Consider the following 26043-nt stretch of genomic DNA (forward strand, 5'->3'; position numbering starts at 1 on the left):
GTCACTGGACGGCATTAACGGCCGGTCGAATCAGACGTTGTTGAGAGGAGAAAACGACTCGAAGCAATCGGATGAATTTCAGGCTACAGGAATCCCTCTCTACGTCGTTCAATTCAGTACCATACATTTTTCTCGCCGCACAAGCTACACATGTGCATCAAGGAAGCTCACTACGACTGTCCCAGTTCTTTATAGGTTTTTGGGTCCTAACAGGTCCTCTTTTCTTAGACCTTTTGTTGGCACAGCTCCATACACAACGACACAAAAACCCTCCTGCTGCGATGTACTGCCTCAGTGAAAAATCTTCAACCCTGTTCAATCTTCATCTGTCGTTCACGCGCGCGGACAAGCGACTCAAGAGCTCGTGCGCGGAATTCCAGCTCTTTTAGCTCTGCTTCTTCGTCCGCGGTTGGTCCATCAAATTGGCCTGGGTCACCTTTATTGTTTTCCTGCATGGCACTTCTTCCTGCAAACGAAGACACGTGAACGGAAGTATGGCTTGTTAAAGAAGCCGTGTTACGAAACTTATCAAACTTCAAACAGCGGGAACCGCCACTAAATTGAGTGAAACATAAAAATAATAAACGGTTCAAAACATTAAAGGAAGGTATAAAGAGAGAGATTTAGATTTGAGGACGAGAACGAGTGCGAGTAAGAGATTTGTGTTAAAAAAAAAAAAGACACCCCGGAAAATTTCATTTTACTTTTTCGTTTTTCACCAAAAAAGTTAGTACGGTTATTTATACTGAAGGAGGTTAAGCCCTCTCTCAATAGCAAAATGATAAATTGAACTTCTTACATTTGATAACTTGTTCCCGCCACTACGACATTCTTGCTAAAATTCGTAGTAGAATGTTGACGGCTATCACGTTTTCCCGCCAAAATGACGTTGGTTCACGAGTGAGCAATACTTAGGCCTAGACACAAATGGCTGCTAGTGTGTAGTGATATGGAAACATTAGTCAAGTGTAAAACCGCTGAACTGGATTATTTCTAGCATAGAATGATAAAACTGAGTATTCTGTCAAGAAAATAGCAAGGAAAGGCTGGAAAACAGCCAAAAAAAAATGCTATAAATTTGTCCAAATATAAAAAAATTTTTTCTAAATATCCTAAAATGTTCTAAATATCTCGGAAACTTCTAAATAGCTCAAAAATATCCGGATATCTGTGTCTTGGCCTAGCCAGTACTGAGAAAGTCTCGTACTCGTCTCAGAATCTAAAGCTCTCTAATAATGCAGCAAATACAAAATGAGAAAGACATGGACAAACTTGAGGTGATATTGAAACGGATTGCAATTGTGGTGTTTGAAAACTTGGTAGCTCAACAGCTTTTCAAAGTTCATTTTTGTTGTTTGTAACGTTTAATAATCTTTGTAATACTTAATTCTGACAGTGTTCTATTTCGAAGGAAGATGATGTACACTGCGGGAATAGAAACATAAACGAAGTTACGACTATAGCAGTCGTAATCGCATTTTGCGGTCGATGTATGGATCCTCACAGATCAGTCGGTAGAACACTGCACTGCTAACGCAGAGGCCATGGGTTCGAATCCTGCGGAAGCCTCGGAATGTTTTTTTTCTCGGATTAATTTGCAATTGCTTAAATCGCATTTACGAATGCGAGGGCTATAAGTTCATTTAGTTTTCTATCTGAGTACGCAATTCCAGCAGGACTATTAAACCACTGATCATACATTTAGAACTTAGTGGTTTAAAGGAGCCACGACTCAAATTTAGCCAACATGTTTTCAATTTTGCCGTGTTTACTATTGCCTGTTTGGAGTTTTTCTCCTTTTTCAACGTACATTTGGAAGTTTACTTCACTTTAAGATAATTTCACTTAGACGGCAAAATATTGACTAAAAAACGACAAGAAAATTGTCTACCATAAAGACAGTCAAAAGCAAAAAGTTCAAACGCTAGCCATTCGAGTTCGTCGGAGCATTCGCATTGGCCGCAGGTTGTCAAGAATTTTAATTGAAAACGGTATCTGTTCTTTCTCTACTCTCTATAACTATCTGTACTTGACACAAGCCTTCCTTGACATACGGACGCCTCTGTCGCTCTCTGCCTCGTGCCCACTGTCACTTCGATCGGGTTGATTATTTTATTCATGCATGTATTAAAGAAAAGATTCCCACAAAACATGAAACAGAAACAAATACGCAAAAAAAAGGAAAGGAAAAAATACACAGAAGCATGTAAGCACGAAACAACGTTTAGAACGCTAAACCTAATTTTGTGCCGCCTGTTTTTGTTATTATTATTATTATTATTATTATTATTATTATTATTATTATTATTATTATTATTATTATTATTATTATTATTATTATTATTATTATTATTATTTCATTTTATTCTATAATTATTTTTTTATATACATGGATAGTGCCGGAGCAAGCCAAAAGCAAATAGAGAGGGCTCGATTGATGCTGTTTTGATTTGCCATTTTCGAGACCGTGCTGTTACTTGCATCGTGGTATTACAAAACTACATGTTGACCTACCTCCAACAAGTTCATCAATTTCTTCTTGGTTTGGAATTGTAATCATTTCCTGGAATATGATCATATCATTTTCTTTTTTCTCCTCTTCTCTTCCCGTTCTGATTCTCTCTCGTTTCCTTTCACTGTCGGAATCCTGCATTTCATCGAGAAACAAAGCCATTAAGATCGTGGACAATTCCCCTTTTCAGAAACTCATGGGGAGAATGGATATAAGCTTTGCAGGGTATATTGATTTCTGGGATTGTTTGGGTTAAGCCTAGTTCTCATATGCCGCCGATACTACTCCAACATATGAAGACATAACGCCGACGGCTTAAGAAACATCGCAGGTTTTTAACGCCCGTATGCCTTTGAAGTAGAACTCGAGTCAAATTCTCAGGCATGCCGGCGGTAAGGACTGACAGGGTCTCTGTGTGTTGCCGGCGACTTCTGTTCGAACATCGGAACGGTATCGCAGGCAGTACCGGCAGCCGTGTCGGAGTCATGTCGCAGGTTGCTCGGCGGCATGAGGCTTTACCATTCATAAGTAACGCTCGTCCCAGAAACCCTTGCGCTAAAAGCTTGTACCCACTCCCCTCACAGTTTGAAGTGGGAAGCTTACAAGCTTCTTTACAGGTACTTAACCTTTCTGTTTACATTGTAAGTTATCGTGTGGTCGTTTGAATTGAGCCACTTTAATAGATCTTTTATTAATCACCGGTACCTATAGGTTTGTCGTGGCCATTCTCCAAGTTATATTCAAGAACTACTTGATTAACCTTACAGTGCACGAAGTAAACTCCCAATCACCTTTTACACATTTGTTGATCAAACTCAACAGAACATGTTCTCTTGCCAGACTTCATTGTATTCCGTACCACATGCATATTTTTTCAGTTGGCACCTCTGAACTTGAAAGCGATTAAGGTGAGTATATTAAGACTACAAGACATAAGAACTCAGGACATTTCTTAGGCTCACTGTGCTGTTCAATTTGTAGTAAATAATAAAAAATTGTGATTCATGGCCCCATGCTTGTCAATAATTATTATGTCACAAAATAAAATTTTGCTCATGCTCGGGAAACAGCTTTTAGTTGTGATTATAAATGTAATATCAACTTCAATTCGATTCATTAGTGACTCTTGAGCACTTGGGCTATCTCTACGCTTCATATTAATCAATATTAGAGAAATTTTAATATTGTAAAGTACCAGTTTTCTTATGTTATCCTCCTTTTCATGTTGTTCCTGTGCCACTTCTAGTTTTTCACGGTTTTCTGGTTCTTCACTGCTCTCATCTTCAGATGAATCCAATTCTTTGCCAGTGATGATACTTTCAAGCTGCCTTTTTGATAGTAACTGCAGCTGTTCTGAGCAAAGATTCTTTACTTCCCTGAAGCTCAGCTTCTGAGAACAATAAAAAAGATTTCATAAAACAAGGATTTAACATGGAAAAAATGGAACTTCTCTGGCCACCACGTTAGGCTTTAAAATGCCGTGATGAAACCTATTGGCTCCTGAAAAGAGAAAAAAGGAAGGCAAGAAAAGTGAAAGAAGAGTGGGGGCAGCAAATCCAGAAGTAAAAGTCAAGACTTGAAATTTGGGTTTTTATGCATGCCCAAACATCAAGAAACTGATATTTTGCATCTCAAACAGAAGGCCACTAAGTGCACGAGCTGCAAAGTGCACGAGTCAAGCTGTCAATGGCTTGTGTTAGTTTTAGCCAGACAGTGACCAGAAAACTAAACTGTGTTTTTGGCAAAATTCCGGGGGGCAAATGGATTAAGTTTCAGATTCACCAAGAAAACACAATAAAACAAACATTGCACTAGCCTTCTTCTCTTCTTCTTCCAAGAACCCCACCTCCTTAATAAATGAAGATTCTTGTGAGGGGTCTTTAAAAGTAAATAAATAAATAAATATCCACTATAAACAAATATGCAAAATACTAATAAATTAGCAAGTAAATAAATATAAATAGACAAACTAATTCATTAAAACAAACCACAGTTGCGGCCATTTAACTAATGATATTTTAAAAGAGTACAAGTTCGGCAGGGTGGAAATATCTTCAGGTAACAAGTTCTATTCCCTTATTGTGTATGGGAAAAAAGAGCACTTGTGATAGTGAGTTCTTGAATATACTACTTCCTACACTGTATGCATTTGAATTCAGATTTACTCCTCCTAGCCGGCTGCATTGGAAATTATTAGCTTTGGCATGCCATCTGCTGCTACTACTTTTTTTTTACTTAATAAGCAAACTTTATTACAAAAGAAAATGCAAGCAACAAGCATTACAACACTGCTTATGTAATTAAAAAAGAATCGATAAATCAATAAGCAAACAAACAAACAATGAGAGAATACATAATTATACTGTATATAATATTATTATGCTATAATAAATTATCTTTTCTTCTAGAGGTCTTATGGGGGGGGGGGGGATACACTGTACATTTGAGGGTGCCTTTGTGGATGGCATCCTTAAAAACAAAAGCCACAGATCATTCACTGACATTGTATCATCCTGTTAGCCTCAAATTGCTCACATGTAGTTTCTAGGTGAGCCTCAAATTTTCCCGACAGGGATTTGCTGTTTAAGGGGGATCTCTAATTCAACCACTAAGGGGCAATCATGGTCAGAGATGCCAGGTACAATGTCTATCTGGCAGATTTTACATGTACCTGTAGATGTAGTTGGGTTGTTTGTACACCTAACAACTACATGTCCTCTTGTCAGTTCTCCAATTCCACTATTTGCCTGTATAGCTAGCTACCAGTAATCATAAAAAAAGAAACAAAAATAATTTATATCTTTTACAAGGTACATGTATGTACAGTTCAAGTACCTTTAAAATGTCTGGCATCATCTCTTTCACTTCCTTTTGGAGATGATTGTAAAGAGCTGTTCATGAAGTTCTGCTTTGTCATCAAGAAACTCTGTTAGAGGTGTGATGCTTTCACTGTCACTCTTGTTTCTTTTACTTTCTGTTTTGGTGCTGTCACTTTCAATGTCCTGTGATGAACTGGATGACTTAAACTTTTTGCTTTTCCCAGACTTGCTCCTGTAAGATAAATGGATGGATTGGTCAATAATACATTGAACAATGAGATAATATTATTTTCAATTATCTGGTTAAACCAGTATTTAAACTTTAAGTGTATAGATTTTTCTCTAGGGTTCTAACACTAATCATAGTTAATAGAGTGGAATGGTTATGAAGCCTGAGTTACAGTAAACATCTGCTAATAAGAAACAGTGGATAAAGAAGCTCCTGGCAAAAATTGTCAATAAGTACCCGACTACAAGAACCTATTTTGCAGGACATTAGACTTCAAAAAAGTAGTTTCTTATCAGCAGGTGTTTACTGTTTACATATGTTTTTGTGGACCTGGAGGTGTACAAGTTACATTCAATGGCATTGACCTATCATTTTGATCCTATCGACCAATAAAGGGAGCACATTAATTTATTCAGCACAATTTGTGAATATGCAGGAAAATAATTTTCCAGTAGGGGGGGGGGGGGGGGGGGGCTTCCAAAAACTAAAATCGACATAGCTTACATGTACATCAGTCTGCAGCGTATATGGCAGAAATCGACGAGATCTCATGCATACAGAACCTGCAATACGATTTTTGATGCCAGAATACAGGTGCATGCCTATAGAGACGGAGGCTAAGTATTAAAAGGATGCGAGATTTACGTGTTAGGCACATTTCCAGCTGTTTTTATTTAGATGACCTATTAAAAATTCAAATTTCAAACTAGTATGTTCATGCTATACCATTCAGTTCACTCAAAAGAAAGGCTACAAACAAGATTACAGACAAATTGCCAGTCCATTCATTCGTTTATATCCTCACCATACTGATGAGAAAGTAAAAGTGTAAGCAAGGGATGTGGAAAGTGGGAGAACCGAGAGGTTAAAATAGATTTGGCAAAAAATATCATGGCTACGCCCCTGAAAGTCAGGTGCAAAACTCTTTGTAGGCCCAACGCTGCCGCGTGCAATGCTACGATTTTGGTGTGCGCAAAAAAGCTTTGTTAAAAAAGGCTCGTGCGTGCACTTGCCATACTCTGCATACTGGCATTTATTATATACATACTGAGAAATACTCACCAAAAAGCTATGTCGTAAATTTTCGTACGCAAATTAGTTCTAGCCAATCAGAGGAGCGAACGATGGTTTTCACACGTAAACAAAAATGATACGTCCAATCAGAATCGCGAACGATGTTTTTTCACGTGTGAGAAAAATGATACGTCCAATCAGAAGCCACAGAGATGTGTGAGTTTCGCGCCAAAATTCCCGCCTTTTATTGCAACTTGCAGCGCCGCTTCGCACACATTCAAAGAGAAAAGTTTTACTCAAAGAGTTTTTTTCGCTTTAAAAAGTGAAAAACATTCCGGATATGGAGTGGAATAGTTTCGTTTGTTTTACTGTCGATAAAGAAAACGGTAGAGAGCCGGCAAAACAACAGCGGAAAGGGATAAACAGAACGAGACGTAAGCTTTTGTTGTGCTTTTTGTCGGAGCTACTTTGCCTTTCATTTAAGCTTAAGCTTATATTGAAACCGGCCATTTTACTTAAATTCACTCATTTTCAATTGTGCATTAAGAACAGACAGTTAAGATTGCTTATAGTTCTTGGATTACCTCATATCCTCACCGTCATTTATGTTTTTAACAAACGTTTTTACTAAAAAGCTGATACTTCGTTTTCGTTGTCATTTTGCGGTAAGTGTGTAGCGGCAAATTTTAGCATTTTTGAAAGATTTAAAATAAAAAGGTCGCCAAAATGATGAATGTCTCAGTATGTATATAATAAACACAATACCACATGGAAAGTGCTTGTACGGTATTTACGCACTCGTTGTTTTTGTATCAGAAATCTTACTCGTTCGCTGCGCTCACTCGTTCGATTTCTGATACGTCAACAACTCGTGCGTAAATACCGTACGCCAGCACTTTCCATGAAGTATTCTCTATGTATGTGCAATATGATATGGAAGGAGATAATGCAATGCGTTTCAACCAAATGCGATCAGCACTGCAGACGAAATGGAAAATATAGACCTTTGTATTATATAACATCGAGTGCCCAACACGAATTATTAAATAAGGTTGTCCTGCTGTGCTCTCAGTCGTCATTACCAAGCTCATTTGCTATTAAACTGCATAAAAAATCATTATAAGCTTAATGTTTAGAAAAAAAAAAAAAACAAACCTGTGTTTGTGCTTTCTCTTCTTTGATTTCTTCTTCTTTTCAGTAATTTGCGTCGAAGAGTCAGGAGAAACAGCTTTCTTGTCCATGAATAAGCTATAAATTTAAGCTTAAAAACTATAATACGCTCGTTTAAAAAATGTGGATGCCATGTTTTTCTCAATTGCAGACAATTAAAATTCGCATATTTGAAGTAAATGCTTACTCCTTAGTAGCCGCTCCTTCAAATAAAGCAGTATGGCGGACTGAATGGCGGAACTAAGGATATACGATACGCTCTTTTTTAACAAGCAAATTAATACAAGATCACGGAGAATCATGTAATTTTGTTGTGTGTTTGTTTGTTTTTTTTAATTTCGTTTTGTGTATGTCAATTTATCATTTATCCGTATCTGATACAAATACTGTCCCCATAGGCCGGGGCACAACATCAAGAAATCCCACGGAAACGCGTACAGGATATGACTATAATGTTTTAATACCTAAAAAGTACAAATATTTAAGGTTATGTTGCTCGCTGAGTTAAGCCTCACACGTACACATGTACAGTGTTTAATCAAAGGTTAAACATCACCGTAATAATTTGTCATAAAAGGTATTTTTTTTTTATTCTGTAGCGACTGTTATATTATACTATTTCGAACAGTTTAGCCTAATTAGCTAGTGATTCTAGGAAACTGGTACAATTAGTGAATTCAGATGTATGATGACAGGTAGCAAAACCGTTTTGTTACCTGACCTTGTCACAAAGTGGAAAATCAAGTTGTTACATTTGAACTAATCGCTATTTTCCCTTCAATTACAGGTCCAGAGTCATTGTTGCATTGGCAGAAGAGAGCAGCATTTATATTCCTCTGAATACAAAATCCAATATAATACTTAATTTGTGAACCTTTTAAGCCAATCACCATTTAAAAGGAGAAATGAACTCATTTCAGATAACTAGGTTGTTATGTACAAAGCAATCTACAGGAATGTCTAAGAGTCTTCATCATTCTTTTTTGAGCTGGCAAGAACATGGAGGTTCTGTTTTTTCTGCAGCTCATCGGCTTTTAGGGAGACGTGTTTGGTACAGCCATCATTTGGGTAGATCATATTACAAAGGCTCCTGGGGATACCAACATTTATCTTTCCGAGAATTTCATACAAGTAAACCAAGATTTGCTGCCCCATTGGCACCACTTGCTGCTTTTCTTGTTTAATAATCTGGCCCACTATCCAAAGGGATCAAACTGGCTGCTATTGTAGGTGGAAGGTAGAGTTTTACTTTTGGTGAACAGTATTTCGATTCCCATCCATACAGCTGCCTCACTACTATTATGATCACTTTGTGATCCAGCCGGCAAAATATTTTTACATGTACATTTTCTTATAAGAAAACCCACTGAATGAGGACATTCATCTTGTTGATACAGGCAATCAATTCATGGTCATAGAGCACATTTTTCTTTTTAAAGGGCAGACAAAATAATAATAATAATAATGATAATTTTTTTTTTTCAGACTAGGAGTGTCTAAGAGTTTTAGTGTTCAATTCTCATATCTAAAAAATGTTATAATTTCCTTAGCAAACAACATCAGCAATGTAGTAACCCCTCTACAAGAAAAGAATCCAGCTACATATGAAATAAATTTAGCTAACATGCGCCCTGCTAACATGACTACCGCATCAATCCACTATTTCATAGTCCTTCAAGTATTATTAGGTTTGATTGCCAGCCAAAATAAATTTGTTCTTCTACATTCCCTTGGGGGAAAGGGGAACTAGGGAGTCCAAATTGCCACCTCCTATACTTTGCGTTGCTGGGTTCTGCCCATTTCTTCTTGGCTTTTTCCCTTAAGGCCTTCTCTGACTGCAAAATATTGAGCATTGCTGAATAATTTCCCTATATTTTTCCTGCTTCCCACTTTTTAAGAACTCACACCTCTCACCTTTAGTTTTCATCTCCAGCCTTCCTTACCTCTTCTACCCATGGGCCTGAATTCTCCTAGATATCATCCCTTTGTCCTCCCCCTTATTTTTGCAAATCTGGACCCTCTCTAATGCCTTTCTGGTATACAGTTAGTACTAATGACATTCAAGATACTGAGATTGTACAAACAAATACCTAATTCCAGATGAAAACATTTAAAATATTGATTTTCCATTTTTCAGGACTTTTCGCAAAAATTGGAAAAACTTATCAGCCAAAAACCGTTTGCAATTGTCTAAGCTGGGGGTCACAGTTTTCATTGGAGGTTTTGGAGGAGCTTGTGTTGGATTTTACTTCTTTCACTTAGAAGAATCACCTGTGACACACAGGACAAGATTTATGCCAATCTCTCACAAGCAAATGGTAGAACTGACAGAAAAGGAGTATAAGAAAGTATTGGAAGCATTTGCTGAACACATTCTGCCCCCGAACCATCCTGATCATGTGAGAGTTTTCAGGGTTGCTACAAGATTATTGTTGGCTAATCTTGGTGAGGAGATGAACAATTTATCTTGGCAAGTCAACGTGGTGGAAAGTTATGGAATTAATGCATTTGTTTTACCAGTAAGTAGAGCTCTACAATATTGCTTTTTGCTTTTTGCTTTTGTTTGTCTGAAATCTGGTCCAAAACTCATCAAGACTTCTTTCAAAATTCCTAAACATTATTAGGGGATTATTGTGAAGTTGTAGTGTGAAGTACTACCCCCTGATGTACTGTATAAAATTGTGAAAAATTGTTAAGAACAAGAAATGATACAAAAGTGCTGTCAAGTACTGGTATTTTCATAATATTTTAGTCTAGCAAGAGTGGCACAGTATGATTCAAGTATGATTATAGTAATCAAGTTAATAAGTCAGTGAAAGTTCTAAGTTGACTTTTCAAAATTTAATGTTGTATCTGCAGAATGGCCAGATTTTTATGTTCACTGGAATGCTGAAGCTTTTACACAATGATAATACTCTAGCAACTGTACTGGGGCATGAGATACGCATGCTATTTTGCAACATGGTGTAAGTGTTAACTTAAAATAATGTCAGGGCATGAATTTTAGACCCAATGTTATTTAATAAGTGGTATTTAATAAACATAATGACATTATTACCAAAATATTTTTCACAACCCTACAGAATTTTCACTGGCAATTTTCAGTATTTTTTTCTTATTTTCGGAATTTTACCGTATTTGAAATAAACAGTATACATGTACAAGCAAAGCGACCGCCTCTCTTAAGAGTGATTTTCTGGAAAATTCGAACTTCGGCCTGACACGGTACCTCATCGATTTGGCTGATTTTTGGCATGTAGTCTTAGAATGGTGTCCTAAATACTGAAGGCCCGTTTACACGACCGAAAAAATTGGAACGGCCCGGATAAAAAGACGAACGGCTCCGACAAAATTCGACGTGTAAAAGGTACTTGACCCGTTCCAGTTGTATCCGTTCCGTTCCTAAAAAGGTCCATAGGCGGCTATGGACCCCTTTCGGAACGTAACCGGTAAGAAACGGTCCCGTACCCACATTTTTGTTTTCTCGTCAACGTGTAAACGCTCACCCTTTTTTCGGTACCGTTCTGTTACGTTTTTTTTGAGCCCGTGGTGCTCCACGTCAGTTGTTTAGCGTACGTCACATGCGTGTTAGAAGAAGAAACTGGAAAGCCTTCTTCGACACTCGGAAGCTAGCATACCGCTGATCGTCAGAGTAAGTGCTTTATGTAAGATCAAACCAAGCCCTTGTTCTTGGTTCGACTGCGAAGTGCGATACAAGGGCTGTTAATAGAAGAACCGTAAACCTTGTTTTTCTCCTAATTCGGTACATTTTCTCAGAAGAACTTCTTTGACGAATCGCTCGCGCTGTCAAACGTGAACTTCGTGTTCTCTTCTTTGGAAGAAACCAGAAAAGTGCTTGTAAACCTGCATCCATGATTGTCGGAGATACGCACAGTCTACTGTATGTATAAGCGCAAATGAACAACTAATCGAAGCAGTTTTATTTAATTATTGCGGGCTCTATCGTTACCGGTCTCGAAGAAAACAATGTGTAAACAGTCTAGTACCCGTTCCAAGGGGCTCTAAGTGCCGTGCCTTTTTCTGTCGGGCACATTACAGAATTTGTACGTGTAAACAGGAGATTTCGTCTGGAACCGGTACTTGTTTCTAACCGAGCCGTTCCTTCTCTTTTAACGTGTAAACGGGCCTTGAATGCATATTATAAGGTTCGAATTCTCTTTGGTTTCAAAGATACAGGAATGACAGTTTTGACGAGGCCTCGAGCGGCGGGTGTCTAGAAAACGACGACCTAGAAAACGAAGACCTACGACCTAGAAAACGACGACCTAGAAAACGACCACCTAGAAAACAACGACCTAGAAAACGATGACCTAGAAAATGACGACCTAGAAAACAACGACCTAGAAAACAACGACCTAGAAAACGACGACCTAAAAAAAAAACGCAGGGAGGGGGGGGGGGGGGGGCTTAATAGAAGTGTGCGAAATGCCCCATCCCCGGACAAAACCAAAATAGCATATTCATAGTAAATCTCAGTGTAATCTTATCAAATGTGCCAAACACCCACGCAAATCGCTCATAGCCGCTAGTTATCCCGGGCTAGTTATAAGTAATGCCAAGGTCAATAGGTCTACTGAATTTACACGTGCAGCACACTTTTTTGCACATCGTAGTACGTGCAGACGATTCTCTCAAAACCAAAATTTCTTGGATGCATTTTGGGCGCTTTCCATTCACCCAAAACTTAAGAAACTTTGGAAACAGCGGCAATTGGTACAGTATTTTGCCGGAAAAGTTCCCAGACTTCCGGAAACGTTTCCGAAATGCGAACCATTCAACCAGAAATTTTAGACATTCGGGAGCAAAGTTGAATGCGGAAAGAAAACTTCCCGATGATAATTTTCGAAAATTTGGGTATATATTGCGAAAATGCTTTTCCACTCGGTACTGCATGGAAGTTGCCGAAAATTTAATATTTAAACCAGACGTTTTGATTGAATGGAATGGCGCCCATGCAAAGGTAACCAAATTTGTCACCAATTGTGCTCCCTTTGCGCGCGCGAGAGAGCTCCACTAAAAACGTTTCTCAAGTCAAATTTTCCTTTAGTATGGTCAATGAAGTCATGATTCAACCTGGCTGACTACTGGGGCCAAAAGCTTTGCTTTGACCTGTTTATTATCCTGATACCAATTTAAACAAATTTCATCAAATCTAAATGACCTAGATAATATTCACTGCTTCACTGGCGCGTCGTTTATAGCGGAAAGTTCAAGCCCACATAAATTAAACAGGAAATAAATCAGGCGTGCCGTTTTTGTGTTCACAGCTCAATACCGTAAACAAACAGTTTTTATTTTGAAAATAAAGAAAGAAGGGCTTCAACATTTTCTCGTACCTTTCCATACATGAAACGGCAGCATACCGGTAACGAGAATTGTGAAATATTATGTGGGACACAATGAATGTTGACGTGTCATCAGATTTGAACTGTATTTGAACTGTAAGATTTGAATCGTATCATCCTAGGAGTTTCTGTTTCCTCACAGGTCCGATAGCGTGGTATATATGCAGTGAGATCTCCGGTAGAACTTTTGAATTGTTAAGAAATAAATTATTACATCATGTGAAATAGAGACAACGCTGCAGAGCAAAATTAAAAATTTCACTTCGGTTCATCTTTAATTCTTCCATCACTTTCACGCAATGCACAATGCAATGTCCAAGACAAAACAATAGCTCCTGCGACGACACTAGGCACTCTGTAACTACTGTTTAAAAATGCGAGAGACGGTTTTATAAACCGCGTTATGAAAATAACGTAAGAACAATAGATGTAGGTATCTCGCGGGGTATATGTAACGAAGGTTTACGTTAATCAATAAATCAATCGAGCATCTCCGCCTAAACGTGAAAATTTCCCAAATTTTGACTTTTAGAAATACTTCGTTCCCCAAACCTCTTTTTATTAACGCACTCCGGGATCGCTCATGAAACTAACCCGATATACTTTTAATCAGTAAACTCTCTTGGTAAACACTTTATTGTCCACCACCCCAGCCAGTTCTAGAGGGGGAGGGTGTTTCCTCAGGAACTGTTTAGCTCAAATGACTACCAGGCTTTAATAATTATTCGATCTAAAGGAATATATTTATAATTCGCCATCAGAACAAACACAAATCGTCTTAATCTCGTAGCTAAATTCAGAAAACTTCAATGTTAACTTACTTCTGTGGCGGGTCGTTACAACAATCGCTTTTTACAGGTTAGCAAATTCTTTTAACAGATTCTTCAGGTAAGTGGATTTATAGACAGACTGTAAATTATTTCCTTTCTCACTTCGATTCTACTGAAAAACTGGTTTGAAACACAATAAGCTAATACAATTCTTGTCATCAAATAAATCTATCCAATAACAAACAGGCAACGCTTGTTTGATAATTAAACGAAACAGAGGGGAGACCTCGCGTACCTTGCATTTCCATTTCCACCGTTTTATTCCTTGGCTTCATACCCTTAGCCGGTACAAATAATATTTACTATTTTTCTGTAATTTTCCTTCTTCGCCCACCTCTCACCCCTTCATAATTCCCTTCCATCGTCCTCTTATTTCCCGCCTTCTGTACCCCTCTAACCCCTTAATCCTTCGAGCTACCCCATCCCTGTCGTCGTTTTCTAGGTCGTCGTTTTCTAGGTCGTCATTTTCTAGGTCGTCGTTTTCTAGGTCGTCGTTTTCTAGGTCGTTGTTTTCTAGGTCGTCATTTTCTAGGTCGTCGTTTTCTAGGTCGTCATTTTCTAGGTCGTCGTTTTCTAGGTCGTCATTTTCTAGGTCGTCGTTTTCTAGGTCGTCGTTTTTTAGGTCGTCGTTTTCTAGGTCGTTGTTTTCTAGGTCGTCGTTTTCTAGGTCGTAGGTCTTCGTTTTCTAGGTCGTCGTTTTCTAGACACCCTCGAGCGGCCGCTATGTTGGTGAACTGAAGGAGATTTACAGTAATTAATTCTAGCCTTATCATTAAAATAACTTAATCGTGACTCATACAGTTGCAAAGAACTATCCTTCCTCCTTTCATTTACCTACTCTTATCTGAAAATGGTTAAGCTTGAGCTACGAACGGCTATAACTTCTCACAGCACTTTTTCGGTACTTAAAAGGTACACAAATTTGGTAGAAATTGGAAGGCCAATATCACCCATGCCACATCGATTTAGACTAAGCCATTTTAACTAAAGATAGTTTGTTTATAGCTAAGTTAGATTATTGAATAAAATAATTGGGCAAATGCAACGGAACAGAAATATGATTGCATGAATGCGCAGTGGTTCAGCCACTTGGCCGCTAAAACTTCAAAACAAAATTCGGTGAATATTTGAAAAGAAAATTTTTTAAAAATTGATCGTGCCTCTTAAACCCTATCTATCGCTTAAAAAACCCTCCCTTGTAAGGTAAACAGATGATCTTTTGATTCTGATGTTGCGAAGAGCTTGAAATATGCGCTAAAATGAAAATTATAAATTTTTTTACACACGGTACTAGCTCAAGTTCGCTCTTCGATTTGCCAGACCAATCGGGAGCCGCTCGTGTACTGCACAGTTACAATTTTCTCTGTAGTATTTCGCTGTATACAGCTACAAATTACATATTTTCTTAGGCAAAGATAACGCAAACGTTGTCAATTTTTATCAAAAGGGTAGAAAAACCAACCAAGCACTGTAGCTTTATGCAAATTGTATGGTATTCGAAAATTACACGTGTAAACAGGAACCTACCTTTGCTAAGGTACACTGTTTGGCAGATCTTTCCAGCGTAAGATATAAAACTAGTACATGAAATGAAATTAAAGAACTCATCAAGTCAAATTACCTGATCGTACCGTCATTACTGAATAATAAGTCCGAAAAATATGACATGGAATGATCGGTGGGAGACGAAGCTATTTTTAGGAGGAAGAACTGCACGCTGGAACGGAACTGAAATGAACAACCTCAATCAAGTTCAGTCTTCTTGACGCTATTAGACGTTTCACCCGAATTTGAACAGGAAGTTGTTTTCTATTTTCTTTCTCATTCTTGCATGTATTCTGCAGTTCGCCCACTATTTTTTCGTAACTTTTAATTTTCTAGCTAACTGGAACTGTTAATAAGAACTACCAACCCCCCTCCCCCCTCCCCCCTCCCCCTCTTTGAGTGAACTTTCATTCGGTCTGATTCACAATAATTTTCGAACGGTGACAAAGTGAAATTTGAAATGACATTTTATTTAGTATTTTTAAAAGCTCCTTCTTTTTTTCCCGATAGCCAGGAATGTTTTGAACGTAAAGGCTCAAGTGGCGGTGTTTTTCATGACTCTGCTTGTGGACTGACCTCACCACCAGTACCACGGACATAAAATCTGATCGGAGAGGGTCATACAGTAACTGATGGGTCTCTGAAAAGCGAAATGCAGTCACTTTGGGGCGAGTAGGCTATATAGATGATGAACTCATTGTTTATAACTCCATAACCGTATCCCAAAAGTCGAGCCAGCCCGGGGCGAGCGAACACAATTTTGGGGCCACTGGCCACGCCCTTATGTTTGGCGGGAAATTGGTTGATTAGTCAAATCTCCTTAACTCCACGACCATGCACCTTTCCAAATATTGCCCTTCTAATCATCATATAGTTAGGGCCTCCCGTAAGCATTTGCAACTATTTTGATTTGTAGAAGACTGTTTAACAGTTTTCATTACTTTAATGTCTCGTAAACAACACGAGGTACATGTTCTGATCTCTCCCCCCCACCCTTCCCCCATCCATAACAAAAAATTTTCAGACCAACACTGAATTGATGAAGGTTTGTACAAAAACATGACCATCTCGAGGCAAGGTTCATCACTGTAACTTACCACATAAAAGCCTTTTCGTCGTTTGCCATCGACCGATTCTGTTCTGAATACTAAGGTCCCATAAACAACGCCACGTTTAGAAAGAGCCCACCCTTTTCAATCCAAGAAAACCCAAGTAGCGGTTTCACCAACGGACATAAGCCGTAAGAAAAGGACCGCGTCAAATAGTTCATGAAACCACAAACGCCTCATGACACCTTTAATTCACTCTTTCTTCGATAACCTAATTTTTAATTTTTTAAGCATAAATGACATCAGAATGCGCGATTATGAGCATTGTAGCTTATGAAAAGAAAATTTAACACCTGATGCACATGAAAGCGTCTAAGAAGGGGACTAGGGTGAATTAGGAACATCGTGCTTACCGCTGGAAAAATTTTGGCAAGTTCTTTGAATAGACGCAATTAAAACCGTTTTTGTTCACTAAGGAGCTGTTAGATGGGGGGAAAGCTACATAAAGTAGATCGCATCAGAATACGGCACAGGACTAGGCTCTCAAAATCGATAAGCTGAATGCAAGACCAATTATTATGTAAAACAGAGAAAAATTCCTTGAGGGAAAAAAGTATGGCTAGGGAAAAGACCCGAAGGTGGAAAGTTAGGATGGTAGCTTCTTTTCAGGTAATCGATCATTTACGTTAACTTCCGCTATCCGACGGGCATATCGGAAAGACTGAATGGATGAGAGTATAACACATTCAAGAAGAAACAAATTTGTGATTTTTCACAACTCAATAAAATAACTAAAATTGTGTACTACTCGGTTATACAAGATTTTTGTTTTCAATTTCAGATTTTTACGATGGGGCATTAGCCCCCGTACTCACTAGACACTACTTCACAATCATCGTGTTAAAATCAGTGAAATACTCCAAAACAATTTGGATTCCTACCCTTATACCTTTATTAAAAATTAAAGTTGGGAAGTTTGTTGTTTTCTAAAAGTAGTTTGAACAGCCGAACGACATTTTTTTACACGGAGTGGGGAAGGCAAAGCTTCACTTATCTCTTCTAAGGTAGAAAGTGTTAGCAAAACGTGAGAGTCGTCCTTGAGGGTAAAGTGTCTAACCTAATTTTCTCACCGATTGCAAGTGCCATTTCATCCACGCATAACCTCACCTAGTTAACAGAATTAGCAAATGTAATGGGGAAACGTTGCGAGAGAACTGAGTAAGATGTTAGGGTAAGTTTTGGAAATTTTACGCACACCTGGAAAATCCTGGCTACGCTCCTGATAGAGACTTTTGCTGGAGAGAAATTGAAACGAGCACGCTAATATAGTGACGACCAGAAAGGACAAGCCATAGGATAGTTCCAGAAAACCACCCATTAAAATAGATCATGAAGTTGTCGCCGCGGAGGATGAACTTGAAGGCTTCTGATGAAGTGCAATTTTTCAAGGGAGCCCAGACAAGATTATGTATGATGTGCACAGCTTGTTTGATCTGGAAAATTTAGAGAAGCTCAAGGCAAATCGCTAGACAACACATGCTAGAGCTGAACTAAAAATCTTTTGCGCCTTTGAACTCTGTCCCTAACGGTAAAGGAGAAAGTTTCGCTTTATCAATGCATTAACCGAGTTGATTATGAATGTCTCCTTATGTTGGACGTCTTACTAACAAGCACATTACCACTACTTGCCCTCAGAGGCGTTTTTGAGTTGACGAGCAGAGAAAATAGGTTTTGACAGTTTGAAATTCTGGATGCCATCACCATCATCGTCCTACAGTAAAAAGCGTTCGTTTTTTACCACTGATATTACCTCAATCGGTACACTTATGTTGTCGAAAGGTCCGTGACCATGGTAAACGATTTTACCTTAAACTGCAGACACATCTTCAATCACTCCTTATTGTTCGCGATATCGGATAAACACTCTGGTCGCTAACTGAATTTTCTTTGCTGTTTACTTTATTTTGAATTAGGACTGTCTTGAGTTGTCCATGCATTGTCTAGCGATTTTAAGCTTTTTCAAGGAAACGAAAATCTGGAATTGTCCCTAGGGTGAGGCATTTGCGCACAGTTTTATAGCCCTTCAGTGGGGTGACTGTGGTTTTTGTTGTCCTGGGCTCATCCCTCATTCTTCTTAACCCCTTCCAAACCAATTTTTCTGTTTATCAAGAATCTCCTCAAAACAGGCTTCGTGATTGAGACAAAATACCTGAAAATTGTACACGGCACCGTTGTTAACGGTGTACAAGGTAGAATGAGTCTATTCATTACTTCGCCAACACCCAAGTAATGATGTTTATTTCAAGGCTAATGTCTCATGAGTTTTGAGTGAATCTTCAAACGCTGTAAATACATGTAGTTGGAAATATCATCGCATCCTCGCTCACTAATAATGATAACTTATATCAACTTCCATTATTTATTGCCTGGCTAAGATTTCACGGATTCTTCAGTTCAGTTGTTTGAAACCAGGCGGTTTCACGTGAGTTGTAACGCCAGGCAAGAAACGTGACGACCCGCGATATGCGTGGGAAAATATTACTTTTTTTCGATCAAGGTGGAAACTGGCAACATTGTCGTCGAGTAAGGTAATACATCTCAATTTTCATTACTATGGTTAATTTTAAAAGCTCTGGTTTCGATAAAGGAACTGGAGGAAAATCAGGAAAATTCCTGTTCGACTGTGATGGTTGAATTTTGTTTACGCGTCGTAGCATAAACATAACAAATTCATTTTCCTTTTCCTTATACAATCTGCCTTTTTTATACTGTTTTTCGCAGCAGAGTTATCGATTATATTACAGAGGCTAATTTTATTACACAGATCACTCAGATTTAATGACAGAAACTCTATTATCGATTGTAATTTTGGCAAAACCTGGCGAGTATTCGGTGTACAGATTATTGACAAAGTCGCTAGAACACTCTTCCATTCATTTCTTTTGTTTCTGCTCCGTTAAATTTGCCCAATTTTTTTATTAACGAACTCGATTTAACTACAAACAGTGAGTATTCAGGCAGATTGGCAAGCTTCAATGCGATGTGGCAAAAGAGATATACGCCTTTAAAATTCTGTTAATTTTGCGGGTGTAAAAAATTCAAAAAGTATACCCACCAAAAGTTTAATCGATCGTTGCGAAAACGTTATCAATTTCGAAGTAGTTTCTAAAAATAAAATAGAGAGGGATTGTTCTTTCAATCTGTATTGGCAAAGGAAGATTAGCTTTGAAGACAGGGTTGTAGTCGAAGGCTCAAAAGCAGCTTCTATTAACCACTATGGCGCCGGTCCGAGGCACCCAAAAACCGGCCATGTCGATAATTTCCGAAATAGGAGGAATTAGAACCTTAAGTTACCTATTCCTTATTAAAGACCTCAAATCAAGTCTACATGCCAATTTTTAGCCAATTCGGTGAGATAGTGTGGCAGCGCCTTTTTAATATAGCTCGAATCTTACAGACAACTGTGCTCTTAAGTGACCACTGATCCAAAACACCAAACTTTTCCCAGTCAAATCACTGCACTAAGAGCCTTTCATAAACGGCCATCTCTTTTATGCAACCACTTGCACATCTGCTACCACCCACTTTTCTCAATTATTTGTAGTTTTAGATTTTCCATTGTTTGTATCCTCCTGTAAGCGATCACTTGAAGCATCGTTTGGTCTCCATGATGTTCACTGTATTTACTAGACCTCAAGGTGGTGGGGGGGAGGGGGGGCAGGGGTGAAGAACTTTTATAAGTGACAATATGCACATATACATACTGTAGCCTCCCTCTGGGTTGATTCTCGTAAGCAACCACCTATTAAATCTTTGCATTTTGGTTGGTCAACCATGGGAGGTTCAACTGTAATTTCATATTGTGCAACAATCCTGAGAGACTTCTAGCAGTCAATATTGATGGTTAAACAGCAAGGGTTTGCTATGTCATTGTAATACAAGATCAGGGGCTTTAATATTTAGGAAGAGGGGTTTAGAAAAGAGGAATTAGCTTTGCAGGCTATGGGAATAAAATTATGTATAACCTGTGCGGATCAGGTGTCCTTCTTCACTTTTTGTTTGGGAGACACAACCAAAAAAAAACACTTGATCGTATTATAAATAGAATATGAAACATCCTCGCGCTGTTGAATTTGATTAGGCAAATTTTCCAGCTATGTTATACATGTAATTATTCAGCGTCGTTCCCAGTCGTCCTCTGCAATTTTGGGTGTGACATCACCTGTCAAGCCATCCTCAGAGACCCAGGGCAGTTGTTATGTCGCAAAATCTTGTGCTTGGTCCTGAGTAGCCTCGCCGAAGACGTCCTGTGGGGTTTGTTTGTCAAGCGTTCACTTCTCTGTGGGGGAGAAATGAATGCATGACGAACAAACCCCAAAGGATGTCTGCAGGGAGGCTACATGAAGGTTCTAAGCCTCCTCTGGTCACACAGATATGGTCAAAACCTTGTCTTTTTTTCCCTAAAATCTAATTTGGAATTCATTTTGCACCAATGAAAATGGAAAATCAAAGTTTTAGCTATTTACTGCAGCCTGAAGTATAATAATTTCCATTAAAACTGCCCTGTTTGTATTTTTTTCTTAATACGGCTGTCAAAATAAGGCCTAAAATGCTTTTCAATACACTTTTAAAAATAAAACCAGAGAATAAAGAAAGAAGACGTTCTATTAAGAAGAAAGAAAGAGTAAAGTAGGGATCTTGACGACAATATTCACAGCGAGTTACCCATCCAGTTCCTAACCCCACGCAACAGGGTTTAACTTGACTGCACTACTAAAACCCGAGTTTTATGAGGGTTATTGCAATATATGTATTTTAAGTAATACTTGTTGTTATTATTTCAGGCAGAGCAAGTGAGTCTTCATGGCTTTATAAACATGTTTCTTATCATCTCATTGGCAATGCTCTGGGCTCTGTTACCAACTGATTTGATTGCTTTTGGTGCTCAGTGGTTACAGAACAGAATTCTTGTGGTAAGACTTTTTCTACAGTGGCCTGCATACATGAAGCTGGTGGTTAAATTGTTTTGGGGGAGCATGTTAAGGTGCGGAAAATGATATTGCACAACAGCACCAACGTTAAATACAGGCTATCGTTGAATTGTATAGTGTGGCCATTTGATATCAGCTTTATTTTTTAGGTATTTAGGTATTTTTAGGTATTTTATTTATTTGCCACACGATGACAATAATTACGAAAAGATGCCAAAAAAAGAATGTAGGAAGAGATGGCTAGGAGGCCTAAAAGAAACTATAAAGCTTATGTTAATTAGGCCTCCTCAATTACAATTTTTCGAAGATGGCATAAAAATTACGGCGACGGATACAATATAATATCAGGTGAAAAATTAAACTAATCAATATTACGGAAGTTTACAAATGTTGAATATCAAAAGGCTTTTTCGCAAGATTTTTGTTGGAGTATATACTAATAGTTATTACAAATAAATGCCTTAAGTGCTCTTTTAAAGGAGAAAGGTGAGGAAGCGTTGATGATGTTGGTGTTTAAGGTGTTGTAAAATTTAGGTCCTTGATAAAAAACGGAAAATTGTTTGGTTCGAGTACGACAGAAAGGCAGACTTTTAAAACCCCAGTTTTGCTGCTCATAACATATGATGTTTTTAACTTGTTTAACCTCAGTGGTTGGCTCATTATGACCCTCAGGGAAGTGGTTAAAATTTACATTTTTCAGCCAGGGACCAAAAGGCATGAGCAAATTCATTTTACATTGATTTGTCGTTATAGTACTGGTAAATTGTTTTGTACACTGATCAGCGTAATTTAATTGTCCTCATCAGATTCTCTTGCACCTCCCTTACTCAAGAAAATAGGCCATTTGCACTAAGAGGTCATGTGACGTCGTTTTTATGAAAATAAAAGTTATACGATTTTACCTTCGAAAAACGATTAGTGGGTCATATCTTAAACAAAAGAATAGGGATTTGGTTTTTCAAACCCGAACCATTTTCTTAAAATGAGTAAGTTCGTAGCCGGTCACGTGACCAAAATGTGGTTTTTAAAATTAGGAATTACATCTTTCAGAACACAAATTTTGCACTTAAAGTTCAAGGGAAATGTTGAAAAGATGATGTGGTAACGTTTACAGCACATCTGAGCGTAACTATCAAACGTTTAACAAGATACAAGCAAAAAGTAGTTTTGGCCGCCATGTTGGAGGGCAAGAGTATGCCCTCCAACATGGCGGCCAATACAAATCATAGTGCTTTGTTGAAAAATCAAAGTGCCATAAAATATCTCCCTTAAATGCTTTTCCTCTCAAATTTTGGGTGTAAAATAATTTTTATGTGCTCTGTCAATTTTTGGCATCAGCAAGATTCCAACTCATCGTTTTAAGGAAGCATTGGTCACGTGACCTCTTAGTGCAACTGGTCTATTGGAGGAAGAAGCAGATGAGGTTGGAATGACGATGGCTGCTAAGGTAAGAAGAAACCATGTAGTTACACTTCTAGTAACCAGTGTTGATTTCGTGGACAAGACTTTTTTGTAGTGTTGTTCTGCTCGTAAATAGATTAAACAAGGTCGGAGAGAAATACACAATTTAGCGCGCGTAGAGTGACATGACATGATCTGCCCTTGAATCATGCATGAAAAGGCTAATCAAGGTTTAACACTTTCGATTATCCCACTCATACCTCAACCCTCTAAGCTACCAGTGGAAAAACTAGTCTCATGTACCAATGGTGTTGTCATCAGTTCTAATGTGCAAGATATCATTGTAGAGATGGTATTTTACAATTTGCCCTGCACTGATGCCGGAAGAAATCACCATGTTCTACACTTGTAGCTTTAAATTTAGACTGCGAAAACAGCCGTTTCTCCTCGCACCTTTCCGCGTGGCACTTTTCGTCCCAAGGGGCGAGGAGCGAGGAGAAATGGCTGTCTTCACAGGCTACTTAAAATTGCAATTAAAAACTCAAGATAATGCTACGAAATTAGTGTCGTAATTGTCCGTCATTGTCTTACCGCCAATTTGAAGCGACTGAAACATCTTGATATATACGGAAATTTTCTCCCAACACTTAAGTCTAATGAAACATAAAAGTCTGTATTTCAGGGAATTTAACTCCAGCAAAAATTCCATGCCACATAGTATTGAAGAGTAGTTTACTGTATTGATATACGCGTATGTTATAACAAACAGGCATGCTTTGACGTTCGTGAAAGTCCCAGATTTTGGTGGCGACTCGCAGCTGCACAGGATCAAATGGCCCAACCTGAAGCACTAAAATGGTTATCCACTCATCCTTCCCACAGTGACAGAGCTCAAAAACTTGAAACTTTACTGCCAAAGGTAAAAGTCGTTAACAACTGTAGGGATGTGTAAAATAGTTTAGTGATGTCCCACTAGTGCTTGAATTAGCACAAATTAATGGAGGGCTTTTATGAAGTCATGGTGGGGTGCTTTAATACATATTTGAAGTGGGTTCCTCAAAAGGTGGACCTCAATTTGGCAGTGTTGAGTCATAATTGACATAATTGTGACTGTGACATTCATCATTCAAACTATCTAAGTTTTATTTTATGTGAAATTGTCATTTGTCAATGTCCCACTGTCAAGATTTTTATTATTACATGTATTTGTTATTCCTTTGTTTAGTGATGTCCCATTAGTGCTTGAATTAGCACAAATTAATGGAGGGCTTATATGAAGTCATGGTGGGGTGCTTACATATTTGAAGTGGGTTCCTCAAAAGGTCGACCTCAATTTGGCAGTGTTGAGTCATAATTGACATAATTGTGACTGTGACATTCATCGTTCAAACTATATAAGTTCTATTTTATGTGAAATTGTCATTTGTCAATGTCCCACCGTCAAGATTTTTATTATTACATGTATTTGTTGTTCCTTTGCTTTTAAACATGTTTCATCATTATTGTTTTTTTTTTTCTTCAGGCTCTAGAGGCCAGGACGAAATGCAGATGTCCACCTCTCCCAGTTAAATTAATGGACGTCTTGTTTCAATCGTATACAATCTGTATTCTAAATATACAGTGTATATCGTATGGCACCATCAATGATGTACCACGCTCTAACAGCGTAAATGTCTAAAATGGCACTCTGCACTCCAGTTGCTTTCCAAACTATTTATTTCGGCATATTCCAGGAAGACCTTACCTCTCAAGTTAGCGTAAATAAATCATTGTTCTTCGTGTATAAAGTGAAGGTAACTATCCTCGCAGTTAAATGAACAACCTAAGTGGTTGAAAAAGAACTTGAAAAGAATCAGAAATAACCGGAGGAGGAACTCGAAGCCCAAAAGGCTTTTTCGAATTTTAAGTGGAGATGGACTTTCTTCACGCCAAGAATTTTTCAAGTTGCCCCTATTTTTAACCCAGATCTTGGTGTTTGGATATCAGATAGAACACTCCGAGGTTTTTATAACTATAGCTTCCAAATGAATCCTTGAGTTGAATTCATCCTTAAAGAAAAAACCCGTTATTTTTTAGTAGTTCAACTAGTATGCGTTGAAATGTCCTTCGTAACAGTTTCTTAGTTTTCTAGAGAGAATAATGGGGTCAGAGAGTGAAACGCCGTGTCTAGCCCTTAGGATGTGTGAATTTCATCGATTAAACACTTGAAATTAATTGGAAGCTGGATTCCTGAGAGGTCCGCAAACTTTTATTCAATGTTGTCAACAGAGAATAATTATTAATAATAGAACATCATGCTCTCTAGGTGTGCCACCATTTGCATTATGAGGACGTGGTGGCCTTTCAAACAATCGATTTAATTGTGCGGACCTCTCAAGAGTTAGGCTTCCGTTTAATTACAGCCTCTAAAAATAACTTAACTAAAATTGACATACCCCTTCATACCCTTCCTCTCTATCTTATGATTCTCTCGTACTTTTGATGAATTGTTTGATAATGAGTTCAAGCAGTGATGTATGAATCCGGTAATTTATCGCCTTATATTTTCATTTCTTTAGGTGAAGGAACGTTTATATCCCGGGAAGATCAACTTCCGTTAACAAGACCATCGTCACCTCCATAATGAACAAGGAATTTAGATAACAGTTAAATATAATATAATATTATAATTATAATAGTTTGTTTTTAGTAGTGTGCATGTGGGAAGCCTTGCACTTCAATATATTTTGTGTCGCAAAACTTCTGCAACCAGTAAAAAAAGGCAAATCGTGTCCTTTTCCTTACTTTATCTCTTTCTAAATACTTAGACTAAAATTAATGGAATGGAAGATTGAAGGTCGAATTCGCCCCTCCCCTCCCGGGATTAGCGCTCTGTGTAACGGACTTAACCATATGTAAAGCTATAGAAAATAACGCTCATAATATCATACAACCAGCGACAGGGAATATTTAAAGAGTGTTTTGTTAGCTACCACAGAAAACATTTTTAAATTAGAAAAATGTCCTGCAGTTCAATTCGTATACGTTCCCTGGTCCAAACTTCTAGTATCAACAGGTTTGGTTTGGCTCCTTCACTCTTAAACAGGAGTCGTGAATGTAATTTCCTAGAAATTTGCT

General features: G+C 38.2%; 2 pseudogenes; one reads left to right on the forward strand and one right to left on the reverse strand.

Moving 5' to 3' along the window:
* Positions 1–277: 277 nt before the first annotated feature.
* Positions 278–7910, reverse strand: LOC140922033 (uncharacterized; annotated as a pseudogene).
* Positions 7911–8940: 1030 nt separating this feature from the next.
* LOC140953746 (metalloendopeptidase OMA1, mitochondrial-like) lies at positions 8941–24604 on the forward strand (annotated as a pseudogene).
* The last annotated feature ends 1439 nt before the right edge of the window (positions 24605–26043 follow it).

Source organism: Porites lutea, chromosome 12 (genome assembly GCF_958299795.1).
Source record: "Porites lutea chromosome 12, jaPorLute2.1, whole genome shotgun sequence".
NCBI lineage: Eukaryota > Metazoa > Cnidaria > Anthozoa > Scleractinia > Poritidae > Porites > Porites lutea.